The sequence below is a fragment of the Pristis pectinata genome, chromosome 4, assembly GCF_009764475.1.
Source record: "Pristis pectinata isolate sPriPec2 chromosome 4, sPriPec2.1.pri, whole genome shotgun sequence".
Taxonomy (NCBI): Eukaryota; Metazoa; Chordata; class Chondrichthyes; order Rhinopristiformes; family Pristidae; genus Pristis; species Pristis pectinata.
This window is the reverse complement of record NC_067408.1, coordinates 53,653,669-53,671,556: the sequence shown is the minus strand read 5'-3', so window position 1 is coordinate 53,671,556 and position 17,888 is coordinate 53,653,669.

Sequence of the window (17,888 nt, the reverse complement as noted above, 5' to 3'; positions counted from 1 at the left end):
AAACACGATACTGGGGTAACTCAGTGGCTCAGACAGCACCTGTGGAGGGAAATAGCCAATCAACATTTTGGCTCAAGAACAGGCAAATGAAGGGTCTCAACCAGAAATGTCCACATTTTTTTTGCTGCAGAGGCTGGATTTCTGAAATAAAAATAGAAACTGCGTAAAGTACTCAGCAGGTTAAGTCGCATGTATGAAGGAAGGAATAGAATTAACATGTTAGGTTACTGACCCTTCATCTGAAGTTGGAGGAAGGAAATTGTTCGAACCATTAGATAAGTGTAATCAGTGCAGTTTAACAAGATTCTCTGTGTGCAGAGGACAACACTTAATGAAAATGAGTAATGAAAATCAACTAAAATGCAGAATCCCAGCAAGGCTACAATGTTCAGAGGTGCTGTTCTGTCCATTGTCCCTGAGCAGAATCTTTATAAGTCCTAACGAAAATCAATATCACTGCAGATACTGGAAATCTAAAATAAAAAAAAGTGCTGGAGATGCTCAGTTGCTCAGGCAGCATCTGTGGAGAGAGAAACAGAGTTAATATATCAGGTCAGAGACTCTTCATCAGAATGAGGTCAGTTCTTCATCCAGTACCTTATTTTCATGCAGGTTTCAAAAATGGAGAAGATTCATTTCCTCAATAGGCTCCCCCCTCGTGTTAAACTGCATTTTAATAAATCAAATAGGAAGCATTTCTGGAATGGAACTACACTGGTCACGATGAATTAAAAATGGAAAGTTAACAGCTGTTCCATCTGAAGCAAACTTGCTGAGACTTTCTCTTCTCCGACAGTGACAAAGCTGCTTTGTCCTTGTGGCCATTTTCAGCTCTTTACAGCAAAAACTTTGCTACCCTTACTGCCGCAAGCTTAAGGGCTTCACAAACAAGATGTGCAATGATCTGGGTGCTCTGACATGGGGTCAGCAAGCCCTCATATTCCCCAGAGCACAATTTTTATTTATAGCTCCTCATGCATAAATCTCTGTTACGACCTGAAGATACAATCGTCCCCTTATATTGTCCAGGCTGTAGATTTAAATTTTAATACTGCTTCACATGACAAAACATGAATAACAATTTTAAATGCAAAACATTTATATGCAGCCTGGTCACTTTTTGGTTCAAACCAGCCTGCTTTGGAACAGATTGCTAATGCATTGTGATGGATTGTGAAGCATCTTAATGACAGCATTTCAATAGTGGATAACAATGGTATCTTGGTAAAGCAATGGTTTCAACTGTGAGAGAATATCACAGGTGGTATTGGTGGGGATTACAAAATGCACAAATTCATGGGTGAAATCAAAACATTTGGATAAATTATGACAAGTATATATCGTTCCAGCTGACTGTAATTATTCACTTTTTTTGTCATCTGATCTATCATCAAAGCAGGTGTGAACACAAAAACTGGAACGTGTTCACATAAAATCTAGTGGAAGCAGACTATCTGGGAAACATAAATAGTAGTGAATGTTTTGAGGCTCTGAGCTAGCATTACACAGTAAAACCACTCTCATCCTGAAAAGCCTGCAGCTTCAGATTGGGTCTTTTGTTGAGCATCCTCTGAACCACATTACTATCACGGCTGTGTTGGTGTTATTATCAAATTACTTCTGATCAGTGCTAGGCCTGACTTGCTCTGTGTGTAGTGAGTTTAAGATGTTTCAATACATTTCCTAGTAATTCGAAATCCACCACTAAATTAACAATTTCTCCTGAAGAGGTCACAATGATATTCGGTGTGAGAGTGAAACATCACCTTAGTGCAGTACAAAATATGCTTGTTTCATTGAGACAGGTACAGTGAGCAATGTAGGGGCAGTTCTATGCAGCAGCTGGTCTCTGACACAGTAGAGATGAAAGGATTAGAACAATGTTTTTGGCCAAGGATCAACATCCCTTGTTGTGAGAAGATTCACCAAAAAATTAGAAAGCTACAAAGAAGAATATGAAGTTAAAATGGACAAATTCTACTTCGATGTGAAGATAAGAAAAATAGGTAAATGTTTTGAGAAAACATATAGTACTAAACAATCTTCAGTGGATCAATAACAATACACATGCTAATGTGAGACTCCCAGGTCAGGGGTATATCCTGACTCAAAGAATGTGCCGCCACTATACAGTTGGGAAAAACAATGAGATGCGAGTCAGAGCAGATGACTTTGAAAATAAGTCAACAACTGGCACACACATTAATGAGCAAGAAGTTATTGGACTTAGATGGAGCAGCAGGACTCTAGAAAGGATTTACTTTTTAAAATGGGTTTTCATAGCTATAAGGGTCCATTTGCAGTCGATGGCATCTTACCCTTACACCATTATTTCAATGAAGTAGAAATACAAATCTGTACCAAGTTCATTGACAGTGATTACTGGCCTTTACTAAGATAATCTCCATGCAGAACACCTAATAATTTGAAGATTTTATCCTATACCTTTAATGCCTGTCTCCTTCCTAACTATCTTAGTCTCTCCTTAGATACTCACAAAGTTGCAACTTCAGGGCTCATTTGTCTCACAGCAGGCAATGCATAAGATGCAAACCACCTGACAAATGTGTTCTGAACCAGGTGCTAATATGCTATTGAGAAATCCAACACTATATTATGCTTCATATGCTAAAATGTATATTTTGACTACAAAATGGGGAGTGACACTTTATATTTACACTGCAATATCATTAAAGTTGTTAAGAAGGGGAAAGCATACCCCCAGTTTGTCTAACTGTACCTAGGGGTTGCCATTTTCATCCAAGATATTCTGAGTGGTACAAAGGCTACATCGTGCCTCTATTGAGCTGATGATATATATATAGATTCAGTCCATATTCACCTCACATCAACACTTATTTGGTGAGATCCTCAGAAGACAATGACAATATGGCTACATTTAACCTGTAAGAGTATGAGGCCGCAATTATACTTTGTCCACAATTAGTCAGTACAAATGAACACCAGGACTCAGTGATATCCTGTTGCCATGTAGTCTTGAGATATTCATTGCAAAAGTCTTCAGCAATATCAAGCCTAACTGTGAACCATAGTTCTATTTGATAATGTTATACAGAATCTTCAACTGCTTAAAAAAGCAGACACTATTTTTAAAAGTAGAGTAGCAAAATGCAGAAGAAATGGAATTCGTATCTTATAAATGTACATTTTTAACCACCAATATCTCTTCTCCTCTCTGTATGTGCATCTCTAAGTAGCCCATTAACTTATTGTCTAGTCTATAATTTACTTGAGGCTTTTTACTCTCAACAGATAAGTCTATTTTAGTGCTGGGACCATATTGACAGAACTCATTACACCTTTTAAGGGGACTAGCACAGTAACAAATGGGACCTGACTAGGCTGGCGTAAGGAAGCAAAAGAAACAGTTAAGCGAAATAAATTAAGAGAAAATCAAACATGGAGGATTATAATAGATGGGTTCGTGTTGCAGGGTAAGCATTATTTGATTGATGTCGTCGTGTGACGATAAATAGGTTCCAGGTGAGGGAGATTAACCGAAGTATTAAGATGCCAAACGCTCCTCCATTTATAGAATAATTGGACAGAATTATCATTGTTGACGGGTGATTTGGTTAATATCTCTCACCTGGAGCCCATTTATTGCTACACATACTCCGACCATTGAGGAGATGCTCTCCCAGCAACACTAAGTAGCCTATTAGAGAAAACGCGAGCCAATCAGGGAGAAGCGACAGATTACCCAAGAGAGTACAAAAAAAGTGAATGGAGCTTTTAGTTCGCCCACGATAAGGAAGAAGCTTCAGTTCTCCATACATTCCCACTAGTGCTTGCCATTTGAATGAAGATTTTGTCTACTGTTTGCAATAATTAGGAAAACAAGGGTTTAAAAAGAGGTCTATTTTGAATGCTAGAGTTATACGAGGAAAGATTGTACAGTGAAATCAAATGGAACATGCAGTTAAGGCGTTACCAGCAACATTTACCCAGAACACACTTTGCGGTGTCACTGCGGACAATTACCCAGAATGCAATGCACAAAGGAGAACCAATGCTATTTCCCAGGTGGCGAATTCCTAATTGGAAAGCTCCATTGCACAGAAGGGTCTTAGCAGAAACCTAGGTTTATGAGTATATTATTGTAATTTAATGCTAAAATATGCTTCAGCTTCTCCTTTGAATATGTCTTGTTTCACTTTATTAATAAAGTGAGAATTTCCATGTTTAAACACTAACGATCTATTCCCTCAATGTTTGCTAGCGTTTTATTTTATGGTGTTCTAATACACAGCCTGTATGGGCGAATCCTGGTACACAGCCCTGAAGCTATCTCATTAATATCCTTTTGAGCACTATCACAGATCAAGAATAAGAGAATGCAATGGCCAGAACCAGCAACAAAATAGGAAGAAAAGTGGATTAAGTAATCTATTTAAAAATTGCAGTAAGTGGGTGTGATTCGTGTCTGTAACATATTTAATATTAGGTACCATGGGGAGATTAGAAGTTTCATTCTAACCTGAAGTTTGAGTTCAAAATAATTTAATGTGAAAGCATTTCATCTTCTCTCCTTTCACTGATTAAATGATGATTACACCCATTATAAACTTGCAGGGATTCACTAGCCTATGGCCAGGAGAGTTCATTTTTACCAGGTTTTAGTAGTGAAAGAGAACTGCATACAGATATTCACTGGAGCCTGGCACAGAACTTCTAATCATGAAGGATGAGGGAAACTTTAAAGTGAGGGCAGTCTGCTCAGTCCACCAGAACTTCATCCTTCTAACATTCTCATTCACCCTTCCTGACGCCTACTGTGGGGGTGATTTTCAAGCTTCGAGTTCCTGCAAATCAAGAAAACTCAGTCACTCACCCCTCAGTTAAAATGAGTGCCTGGAAAGTGACAGATCTCAGTCAGTGTACTGCCAGGCAGGCCAGCCCAGTGTTCAGACATACAAACTCCTGATGTTACCCTATCCTTAGCAGAACATTTCAGACATTTCTCTCATGTAGATGCAAGGCGTGCCAGTGTCTTTACTTTCTCGGAAGGTTAAGGAGGTTCAGCATGTCACCGAACATCTAAAAAACTTCTACAGATGTACTGTTGAAAGTATCCTGACTGGTTGCATCATGGTCTGGTACAGCAAATCAAATACACAGGAACATAAGAAGCTGCAGAGAGTAGTGGACTCAGCCCAATACATCAGGGGCATATCCCTCCTCACTATCAGTAGTATCTCAAGAAGGCAACATCCATCATCAAAGATCCCCACCGTCCGGGCCATGCCATCTTCTCATAGCAACCACAGGGCAAGAGGTACAGAAGCCTGAAGTCCCACACCACCAGGTAAAGAACAGCTACCTCCCTTCCACCATTTGGTTCTTGAACCAACCGACACAACCGTAATCACTACAGCTTAGCAACGCTATGATCACTGATCAATTTGCACTAAAATGGAATTTTTTTGTGTTCTTTCTTGTAAAAATAGTGTATAATTTATGTTTAATTTATGTTTTTTTTTGCGAATGCTGCTTATATGATACTATGTGTCTGCAAGTGAGTTTTTCATTGCACCTGTGCATTCAGGTACTTGTGCATATGACAATGAACTTAGCTTTGACTTTGACTTTGAGTCCCTAATTTTGCCAACCTTAGTAAAATGCTCAGTAAAATGCTTAAACAAAAGCATTATTATAAAATTGAGCACCATTTGAACCTCAGTTTGTTTATTATTTTATGTCATAAACTCAAACTTAGAGATAGGGCTGACTGAGGTTAAATGTACAAAGGCCTGACTTACAGGCACCCAGTACATATGAACAAGCTTGCATAAGTAATATTAAATTCAAACCAGAACCAATCTTGAAAAAAAACCTGTTTACATCTAACCTCCCCACAGTAATCAGACACCATTGTCTCTTAAGAACGCAGGCTGCCAATTTCACCACAGGGGGCCACTTAGGAGAGTTGATCTGGAAATTGACAAGCAATCACTTCTGTTGATACTTGTCCATCTATGCTCTATTATGCAATGTGACATCCACTGATACTTCAAGCCCATTGAAAACATCCATTGAACACAAGACACTTGATTCTGTACCATTGTAGCTAGACAGGGGATGACAATAAATTAATAAAGCCTTAAATCTTAAAACACCCCCACCATACCTGGTGCAATACCTGGTGACAGAGGTAAGAACATAGAAACATAGAAATAGGAGCAGGAGTAGGCCATCTGGCCCGTCGAGCCTGCTCCACCATTCAATAAGATCATGGTTAATCTGGCCATTGACTCAGATCCACCTACCTGCCTTTTCCCCATAACCCTTAATTCCCCTACTGTGCAAAAATCTATCTAACTGTATCTTAAATACACTTAATGAAGTAGTCTCTACTGCTTCCCTGGGCAGAGAATTCCACAGATTCACTACTCTCTGGGAAAAGCAGTTTCTCCTCATCTCCATCCTAAATCTATTCTCCTGAACCTTGAGGCTATGTTCCCTAGTTCTAGTCTCACCTACAGGTGGAAACAGCCTTCCTGCCTCTATCTTATCTATCCCTTTCATAATTTTAAATGCTTCTATAAGATCCCCTCTCATTCTTCTGAATTCCAGTGAGTATAGTCCCAGGCGACTCAATCTCTCCTTATAGGCTAACCCCCCTCATTTCCAGAATCAACCTGGTGATTCTGTGTCTGCATCTGTATGTAGAAGTTCTTATACTACAGCCCTGATGTTCTGAACCCCCACTCCCCAGCCAGACCTGGTGCCGTGTTTTACTGACAGATTATGGATAAAAACTCTCATGCTCTAGCCCTGATTCCCTGAACCCTCATTCCCCTACTAGACCTGATGCCATGCTTCACCTATACAGGTTACAGATAGAAGGTATTATACTACAGCCCTGATTATCTGACCTACACCAGCCTCAGCTCTTAATTCCGGTTCAGAATGCTAGAACATTGTTGGAGCAACAGACAAAAGCTTTCCGGTAAATGACACTTGGCATTACCTGTCACTTAAACATTATTAGAAATATTGGTTGAACACGCACTCATGTTCACAAAGCTTACTTCTGACTATAGTGGGTACTAGTCCTATCTGGGTGAACAAATGTGGCACTGCAAATTGCCCTGTTGATATTTCCTGTTCAAAGTTGCTGTGTCAGCTGTCGTAATGAGGTTGCAAGTTCTGGACACTGATATGGTTCTATGGCTCCACTTTATAAAGGCTGCCTCCAAACCCCATTTACAACATGTGTATATAAATAATTCTATATTCACCAATTGGCCTGAGGCAATGCCAGGGGAAATTTACTTGTACTATATTAATTTCTGTTGTGCCTAATTAAACTGTCAAATCGCAATTGGTTGATGTTTAGATTTAACTCTCGGCTCTGATTGCTTTGAGGTTAAGGGATTATGAAGCATGTATTGTGACTGAAAATTAAAGTTTGCCTGAAACACGCTCAGATGGCTCAGCAAAGAATGCACGGAACCGTCCCCAACACCACAGGCAGCCCAACTAAGGCAATTGCCAGTTCCCAAAACGCTGCTTTATAATATAACAAATGTAGCGTTCAACCTCCTGCACACTAGTGTTAGGAATAACGTTAATCACATTTTATAAATTTATCGGTGAACTATTTAAGTCAGCACAAAACAGGCCCCAGAACAAACATGGTGCTGTCCTAATTCCCAATCTGCAACATCCCAAAATGCTGTTTACTAAATTGCAGATGTTACATTCTAAACCCCAATTCACTGATCCCTATTGAGCATTACTATATATTAATGCGCCACTTAATTCTCTGAGACCAGGATTCTCACCTAACTAATAACGTATATAAATGTACCCCTGCAAATCCCTGTATGCATGATCCCCCAAACACTATTAATCACGCAGCCAAAGCATTCCATTCTAAACCTCTTGCAAAGGAGAGCAGTTCCTGGAATACATATCAGTGGCGCATTTTAAATCCCTAGTCAACCATTCGTCCGCTGCTGATGGCATGCGCTGCAGTAAGGCAATCGTTTAAATTCCTGCATATAAGTTCCAGAACCACAAGAAATGATGGATGGGCTTGGGGGACTTACAGTGCAGTAGCTTCTTCCTATCTATCCATTTTATTTTCCCAAGAAGAGCGCTGAAAGTTCTGCTTTATTGATTGGTGATGCATCAGTTGGAAAACTGAACCCACTAAATTACTCAAAGACAGAGCACCAAATAATTTAAAATGGAATGCGCAGATTGATTAATTGTGCAGGAAAGCAAATAATAGACTACTACCTTAGTAGACCAAAGAGTGATGGATCTAAGAAAATGGATTCCTTATGGATTTCTTTCAAAATGGTAAGTTAGCCCAAACTAAGAAGGAGGAAAGTCACATCAACAATCTGAAGGAGAGGTTCCCCTTTTCGGTGTTTTTGTCTTACGAAGAACCAGTGCTGAGCTCACAAGTAATCACCAGAGTAGAAAGAAGGAATGTGTTCTAAGACTTTGTGATACTTCAAAAAAGTTATAAAATGAATGAATGCACTGATCCGCCTCCCGAAAAGAAGGAATCCAGGAGATAGCCAACAGTGAGAAGTAGGAAGAGAATTAAAGGCTTATTTTAGCAGCAAACATATTAGAAATTAAGACTGAAAAATGATAAGGAAAGTCATTATATTAAGAAATCTGCAAGTGCAATGAACAGACAAATAAATTTTACTTGGATTTTCATCTCTTCAGTAAGGTTATTCTTCTATGCACAACTGTGTCCATGCCAGCCATCTATACTAATCCCATTTCCCAGCACTTGGTCCGTAGCCTTCTATGCCTTGGTGATTCGAGTGCTTAGGTAAATACTTGTTAAATATTGTGAAATACCTGCCACCGCCACCCACTTAGGCAGTATGTTCCAGATTCCAACCACCCTCTCAGTGAAAAAGCTCTTCCTCAAATCCATTCTAAATCTCCTACCACTTACCTTAAATCTCTGCTGTCTGGTCATAGACACCTCTGCTACGGGCAAATATTTTTCGCTATGTATCCTGTCTATGCTCATAATCTTCTAAATCTCAGTCAGCTCCCTCCTAACCTCCTCCGTTCCAAGGAAGACAAACACAGCCTATTCAGTCTCTCCTCATAACTGAAAAGCCCCACCCCAGGCAACACCCTGGTGAATCTCCTCTGTGCCATCTCCAAAGCTATCACCTCCTTCCTATAGTATGGTGACCAGAACTGTCCAAAATGCTCCAACCATGGCTTAACCAAAGTTGTATCATAACTTCCCTGCTCTTATATTCTACAGCTCCAGCTAATGAAGGCATGTATCTCGCATACTTCCTTAACCATCAGTTCACCTGTGCTGTCACTCCCTAGAGCCCTACTCTTCATTCTCTGTGTCCTAGCCATATTAATTTTCCTAAAATGCGTTACCCACAATTATGAGGATTAAATTCTACCTGTCATTTCTTTCATCATACCAGCTCATCAATATCATCCTGTATCCTAAGACTGCCTTCCTTACTATCAACAATACAACCATTTTTTGTGCCATCTGTGAATTTGCTAATCATACCTCCTATACTTGCATCCAAATTGTTAACAAATATAACAACCAGTAAGGGTTCTAACACTAGTCCTTGTTGAAAGCCACTGTTAACAGTCTTCCAATCACAAAAACAACCCTCCACCGGCACCCTCTGCCTCCTATTTTGGATCCAATTTTTCAACTTGCCATGGACCCCAAGAGCTCTATTCTTTAGGACCAGCCTCCCATGTGAGACCATTCTCAAAGGCTTTACTGAAGTCCATACAGATCACATCAACTGCACTGTCTTGAGCAATACATTTTGTTACTAATTTGAAAAATTCAATCAAGTTGGTCATTAAAGCCATGACTACATTTGATCAATCCTTGCCTTTCAAACTGTAGATTAATCCTGTCCTTCATAATTTTTTCCAGTGACTTCCCTACCACTGACATTAGATTCATGGTTCTGCAATTACCTGGCTTACCCCTTGTATTGTGGAGGGTCGTGGCTGTTATGTGACAACACTGCCCCTACCTGGTCGGATGACAGCACTTCTCCTACCTGGTCGGAAGACACACCATTGTCAATCAAGGTTTGGCTCAACCCCACCCATCAGGGCACACTTGACCATTGGTCCCTTTAAGAACCTTTGTACCTGACCTCAGGCCATTGGCCTGTTTGAACTGCCTGGGCTGGACCCCCCAGCCCTCCAGCACTATAAAGAGTGCCACATGTATTTGGTTCTCCCTCTTTTGTCTCCGAGGGATGCTGAGGTAAGCTGTGCACTGTTTAAGAGAAATTAGTTAGGATTCCCAGTAGCATAGAGCTGTGCCTGCACTGAATCAAGAGGTGGCTGGTATTGTATTAACTGTTCCTTGATTGTATGTATCCAGTTAGTTGTGTGTGTGTATTTTACCCCTGTTGTGATTTTCCCACGCTCGCTATAAACTGTGCGCGTGTGTGTGTTAGCCCCATTACCTTTTCCCCACATTTGTCTTTGTAAATAAAATCCTGCCACAGTAGCGTAGCGGTTAGCACAACGCTATTACAGCGCCAGCGATCGGGGTTCGATTCCTGTCGTTGTCTGTAAAGAGTTTGTGTGTTCTCCCATGTCTGCGTGGGTTTCCTCCGGGTGCTCCGGTTTCCTCCCACATTCTAAAGACGTACAGATAGGTTAATTTGGGGGTTTAAAATGGGCGGTGCAGACTCATTGGGCTGGAAGGGCGTGTTACCACGCTGTAAATAAAATTTAAAATTCCTTCCCAGACTGTGTTCAGAGTCCTTCACTTTCGAGACCTCGAACTTGTCCCACAACACCCCTTGGAAAAAAGTCTAACATTTACTGACCTTATCTGGCACCTCATCTGCGGCCATCTGGGTACAAAAGTTGACAAGGTTTTGCCTATTCATTTAAAGGCTGAACGCCTCTTTGTAAGTTGTAGATGTCATTTACACTGCATCCACTGTCACTTTAGTGTTATAGGTAGACTTTTTACATTGTTTTGTATCCAATGGTGAACATTTGCATTCCTAGCACAGAACCTTGCTAGTCACCACCTGTTGCTTCTGGCCAATTGTAAGCCATGCAACCAGTTTCCAAATCAGGTCGATAATTTACCTTCAGTCCCATGTGCTTCAGCTAACAGTCTCTTATCAAGTAGATTCTGGAAGTTCATGTAAATAACATCAATGGACAACCCCCTATCCGCTGGTCAAAAAATTCTATCAGGTTCTTCAGGTGTTGACTACCCTTTGTTAAATCATACTGGCTCTCTCTGATCAAATGAATGTTTTCAAGGTGTTCATTCTGTACTTAAGTCTCTAGTGAGTTGGCAATAACAGATGTTACAACAACTGATTTACAAATACTAATTTTCCCCTCTCCCAAATTTTTTAAATAGCAGAGTGACATGCACAATTTCCAACTGAAAGTGGAAAACCTACTTTTTTGCTTCAGCAACTAAATTGTGCCTGAGACTCTATTCCTTGTGGTTTAAAAATATACCTTAGGCCACAATTTATCAATATAAATAACATGTCAACACTTAACAGATTCCTTTGAATCATTATTATCAGAACTGAAGAAAATGAATATCAGTGAAAGATGCCAAAAAATTATGTAATGTTCAATGCTTTTGTATAGTTTTAACTATTCTATCACAGCACATAATAGGTTAACAAACAGATTTATTCACTAAAGTAATAAACTAACTAAGCTGAATGCAATCTTGGATGTTTAAGTCTATTTGTTTTCACTTAATGTATGGTTGAAGCAAGTCGCTTAAATCAGTAGAAACATCTAGTAAGACTTGTTCAAAGATGTTTTTGATTATCAGTTTGCTTTTTAGTTTGACAGATGGTTGCCTAGAAACTGGAGTTCATCTTTTTTTGGTGTGATAAATGAGTGTGCCAGCACCCAATTGGGTGACCCACAAAAAATTAGGAATTTGGTTAAAAACAAAGTAAAAAGAAAATCATTGGTGCACTCTTGAATCACATGCAAGAACCTTACTTGTGTGCTTCTCAACAGTTAGTGCCTGCAGAGCTTACAGCTGTGGAGTCAGTGTCACTCTGACCATTGAGAAGCAGGTCAGTTCTCAAAGAGCACTCTAAAGGGCAGCCACGGAATGGCAGCACAAAGAGTTCTCACAGAGATGAAAGAAAACGTGAGAGGAAGGATGCTCACAACACGCTCAATGGGTCCCCCATGCCGCAAGTGGTTTCAAGTCACTGCAGGGTTTGGCCTCACCAACTTGCACTGAGGTGGGCTATTTAGAGATGCTGAGATTTATGTCAGTGATATTTGTAGACAAAAGTAGGACACAGTCTGGCAGAGGATGTCGGCAAAATAATGACCTTCCAGTGGGGACCCTTTAATTTGCATCTCTTTTCTGAGAGTTTGTTCTTTCTTTTACTGTGAGTGAAAAACGCAGGTTGTAGGTTGTACATTTAATAACCAATTTCTTTCAGTAAGAACAAAAATGGGTGTTCTGCACTGGATGATGCCATTCGATGGGCATCCGATAGCAGACAAATATTTGTTATGCCACAATGAATCACACCTGGAGGAGCCTGGACCAATTTCCCAAAGGTCACAACTCAGCACAGAAATGATCACAAGTGCAATCTTGTGTGCACAAAGGTCACGGCCCCAGCAGGTTCGTGGATAACACTACAAATTACCTGGGGAGATAGAGATTCAAGTTTCTCAAAAATCTGTTAAAGATAATGATCTGGTATTACCATCCATCTCCTCCAAACTAAGAAGATGTTGGTGGATGTTCAAGAGATTATTTGGCGAGCCCAGTGAAGTTATCAAGTCATTCCTCATCTCATATTTCCACTCCAACAGTAGTTAAAATTTTGCTACAATAATGCTGGTGGAGTTATTTTTGTTTCACAGGCTATGCTTGCAGAAGCCGTTCACAGAAACATGCTGATCCACTCTTTTTTAATTTAAAACTTCCTAAATAATACATATTACCAGCAAGTAGGTGCAATTCTCAACATTGTGGAAAATCACAAATGCTCCATCCATAAACATACAGGAAATGGAACTTTAGGGCATAACGTCTTTCAGAATGTCTGAGTTAGAGCTTGCACACCTGTCCATAAAGGCCATGCAACTTATCCCTTCTCACAATCCACACATGGGAAGGGGGCAGGCAATGATGCTGATGAAACAATGCAATCATTGGGGTCTAACTGTATAGGGTTAACCCAACTGTTAAGCCTAGAAAAGGTTCTTCAGACTCTTGTCTGTCTGCCTGTGTTTTGGCTCAGACCTGGTCCTAAAGTATGTCAAAGAGTTGTATGCACCTATACACTTCTGTAAACCTGCCCTCCCTCAGGAGCAGTGTTAGTGCCCTATGCCAGTGTGAAAAACATCTATTTCCCTTTGCAAAAATAAAATGTCCAGCTTGCTTCTACCTTGACCATTAATTGTTAGTGGGACCAACATTCCCTGGTTTCAATTTTTGTCAGCATATTTGTAGTGATTGGTTTCTCAAAATAGCATTTTGGTTGAAGAAATGGCTTCAGGGGATGAATTTGATCTTTTAAAAATAGAAAACAAGTGATTTCCAAAGGTTGTTTTATGGTTATCTATTCACAGTTGTTGGAATATGCAGTTTTGGAAGCACAGTTTTGGGTATGGATTCTGCTAGTGAGTCATTAAATACAGAGAAAAATAGGCATTCTCCTGGGGCTTTTGTAATAAATTATATCATTCCCTTTTGGTGCTCAAAGATTCCCAGCACTGGTAATGAAGCCTATATGATTTTCTGGGACATTTCCTACTGTGAAGTTCACTATTACTTACAGCTGCCATTGCTGTATCATAAACTTGGATGTTAATTTTGTTCCTTCCAACTTCACAAAATGATAGTTGTTTATAATCTGTGATATTTCTTCAAACAGATGTAGGAAGACAAGTCTTCTTCAAAATATTAGAACAGCAGACAAAGTGACATTCCCAATAAGCTAGACTCTTCAACAGCCAGCTCAAGGGAACAGAAATGACAAGTCTATCAAAGGTTGCCAACAGATCAAGGGGCAACTATCATTCTGTTAAGGAACAATTATTCAAGCACTATTTCATTTCAAGAAAGAGACAATATTCCAAGCATATAGTACCAGTGGGGAAACCAATCTATCATCTAAGACCAGCCTTTGTATAAAGGCTTTGATACAAATAGACCTCCTGTGGCATTGTTCAAGGCCATGCAGAAGACTACAGAAGAGCTGTAATGCCATCGAGTGGTCACAGCCTAAAATGACAGCAATACCAACACCTGTTTACATAAAGAATTGTCATTATGCCTATTGCGTAAATTTCTTCAATGTCAAATGTTAACAGATGAAGTGAAATGAAGAATGGGAATTGAGGATTGCTGACAGCACAAAAAGAAAACAATAGTTTAAAGATAGATGACCTCAATCTGTAATAACACTGGAAGCCATTATTGGCCACACTTGCCTTGTCTACTGATGGATACTGAATTCATTTTGAATTAATTAACAAGTTAACATCAACATCTATCATCAAAGATTCCCACCATCTGGGCAATGTCATCTTCTTGCAACTACCATCAGGCAGGAGGTACAGAAGCCTGAAGTGCCACACCACCAGGTTCAAGAACAGCTACTTCACTTCAACCAGGATATCCAGTCCAGACTGCTGTGCAAATCTTCTTGCTGGAGCTTCACAGAAGCAGATATCAGGTCTCAAGGTTTGATGCTCACTCTCCAACCTCGGAACAGCCTATTGACTAAGACACCAGATTGCAGCCGCAGTCCCCCACCAAGCTAGCATGGTGAAGGGTAGAAAGTAAAGGAAGAGTTTATATAGCACCTTTTATATCCTCAACACAGATAAAAGTAAAAACGTCTGTGGTTGCTTGAGGTCAATCAGCTTGTTGTTCCAGGAATTCCTCAGGACAGGATCCTCAGCCCAACCATCTTCAGCTACTTCAAGACCTTCCTTTCATCATAGAGCCTGAGTGTAAATACTTGCTGATCATTTTTTAATGTTAATTTCCATTCACAGTAGCTCTGAAACTGAAGCAGCCCATACCTGCATGTAGCAAGAACCAGACAATGTAAGATAAGATATCTTTATTAATCACATGTACATCAAAACACACAGTGAAATGCATCTTTTTGCGTAGTGTTCTGGGGCAGCCCACAAGTGTCGCCATGCTTCTGGCGCCAAAATAGCATGCCCACAGCTTCCTAACCCGTACGTCTTTGGAACATGGAAGGAAACCGGATCGCACAGAGGAAACCCGGGCAGACACAGGGAGAATGTACAAACCCCTTACAGACACCAGCCAGAATTGAATCTGGGTCGCTGGTACTGTAATAGCGTTACACTAACCACTATAGGCATGGGCTGATACGTAGCAAGTAACATTCATGCAATAAAAGTGCAAGCTAATCGGCATCCCCAATCTATCCATGACATTCACTGGCATTACCTTTCCAAGTCCCCTACTATCACAAGAGGTTTAGAGGGATATGGGCCAAACACAGGCAAATGGGACTAGCTTAGATGGGCGTCTTGGTCGGCATGAATGAGTTGGGCTGAAAGGCCTGTTTCCATACTGTATTACTCTATCACTCTATAACTTGGGGGTCACCTTTGACCAGAAACTCAGCTAGACCAGTCACTCAGTTACCATAGCTACAGGAGCAGGTCAGAGGCTGGATACCGTGTGATGAGTGATTCAGTTCCTGACAGCCCAAAACCTTTCAACCATTTATAAGGCTTAAATTGGGAGCATGATACACTTCACTTGCCTGAGTGAGTATGGCATGAACAACTCTCAAGAACTCAGCACCATCCAGGACAAAGCACCTCATCCACTATCAAAAGCATTCATTCCCCCCATCACTATTGGACAGTGGTTGCAGTATGTACCATCTACAATAAGCACTGCAATCATTCATCTGGATCCTGCAACAGCATCTCCCGAACCTGTGACGACTACCATCAAGAAGGACAAGATGCATTAGAACACCCCTGCGGTTCGCATACTATCCTGACTTGAAATCTATTGCGACTGCTTCGTTGTCACAGGGTCGAAATCCTGGAACTCCCTCTGCAACAGCACTGTGGAAGTGCCTTCATCAGAAGGGGCATGGTGTTGCAATATGGTTCACCACCATCTCAAAGACAATCATTGATGGGCCTGGTCAGCAATGTCCAGATTCTGAAAAAATAAATCAAGCAAGTGAAGAGTTATCGCTGAAGCAGGCAAACAATGTTCACACACAATCAAGAAATGCTAATGCCTTGCCATTTCAAGGGGAGCTTCGGAGTGAGCCGTCAAATTTGTGGTGAGCATCTGCATGCTTCATAACGTTGCCATGCCATGCAACAAGTCCTTAAACCTTCTCTTGCAATAATGGGGAAGCAACTTGAAGAAGAGGAAGAGCCCTCAACCACCAGTGCCTCGGGCTGCCAGAGCTCCCAGTGCACAGTTCACCAAGAAACCATCCCTCCCGGTAGGGATAGTCCAGGGAATTACAGACCAGTGAGCCTTACGACTGTGGTGGGCAAGCTGTTGGAAAGGATTCTTAGAGATAGGATCTATGAGAATTTAGAGAATTATGGACTGATTAGGGACAGCCAGCATGGATTTGTGAAGGGAAGATCATGTCTCACAAGCCTGATAGGATTCTTTGAGGAGGTGACCAGGAAGATTGATGAGGATAATGCAGTAGATGTGGTCTACATGGATTTCAGTAAGGCATTTGACAAGGTTCCACATGGTAGGCTTCTTCAGAAGGTCAGAGGGCATGGAATCCAGGGAAGCTTGGCCGTGTGGATTCAGAATTGGCTTGCCTGTAGAAAGCAGAGGGTTGTGGTGGAGGGAGTGAATTCAGATTGGAGGGCTGTGACTATTGGTGTCCCACAAGGGTCAGTTCTGGGACCTCTACTTTTCGTGATATTTATTAATGACTTGGATGAAGGGGTAGAAGGGTGGGTTAGCAAGTTTGCAGATGACACAAAGGTTGGAGGTGTTGTGGATAGTGTGGAGGACTGTAGGAGATTGCAGAGGGATATTGATAGGATGCAGAGCTGGGCTGAGAAGTGGCAGATGGAGTTCAATCCAGAGAAGTGCGAGGTGGTACACTTCGGAAGGACAAACTCAAAGGCGGAGTACAAGATTAATGGCAGGATTCTGGGTAGTGTGGAGGAGCAGAGGGATCTAGGGGTTCATATCCACAGATCACTGAAAGTTGCCTCGCAGGTGGATAGGGTAGTTAAGAAAGCTTATGGGATGTTAGCTTTCTTAAGTCGTGGGATCAAGTTTAAGAGCCGCAAGTTAATGATGCAGCTCTACAAAACTCTGGTTAGACCACACTTGGAGTACTATGTCCAGTTCCGGTTGCCTCATTATAGGAAGGATGTGGAAGCGTTGGAAAGGGTGCAGAGGAGATTTACCAGGATGCTGCCTGGTTTGGAGAGTATGGATTATGAGGAAATACTAAGGGAACTAGGGCTTTACTCTTTGGAGAGAAGGAGGATGAGGAGAGACATGATAGAGGTGTACAAAATATTAAGAGGAATAGATAGAGTAGACAGCCAGCGCCTCTTTCCCAGGGCACCAATGCTCAATACAAGAGGGCATGGCTCTAAAGTAATGGGTGGGAAGTTCAAGGGAGATATCAGAGGGAGGTTTTTCACCCAGAGAGTGGTTGGTGAATGGAATGTGCTGCCTGGGGTAGTGGTGGAGGCAGGTACTCTAGTCAAGTTCAAGAGATTGTTAGATAAGCATATGGAAGAATTTAGAATAGGGGGATATGTGGGAGGAAGGTGCTAGATAGTCTTAAGCAAGGTTTAAAGGTTGGCACAACATGGTGGGCCGAAGGGCCTGT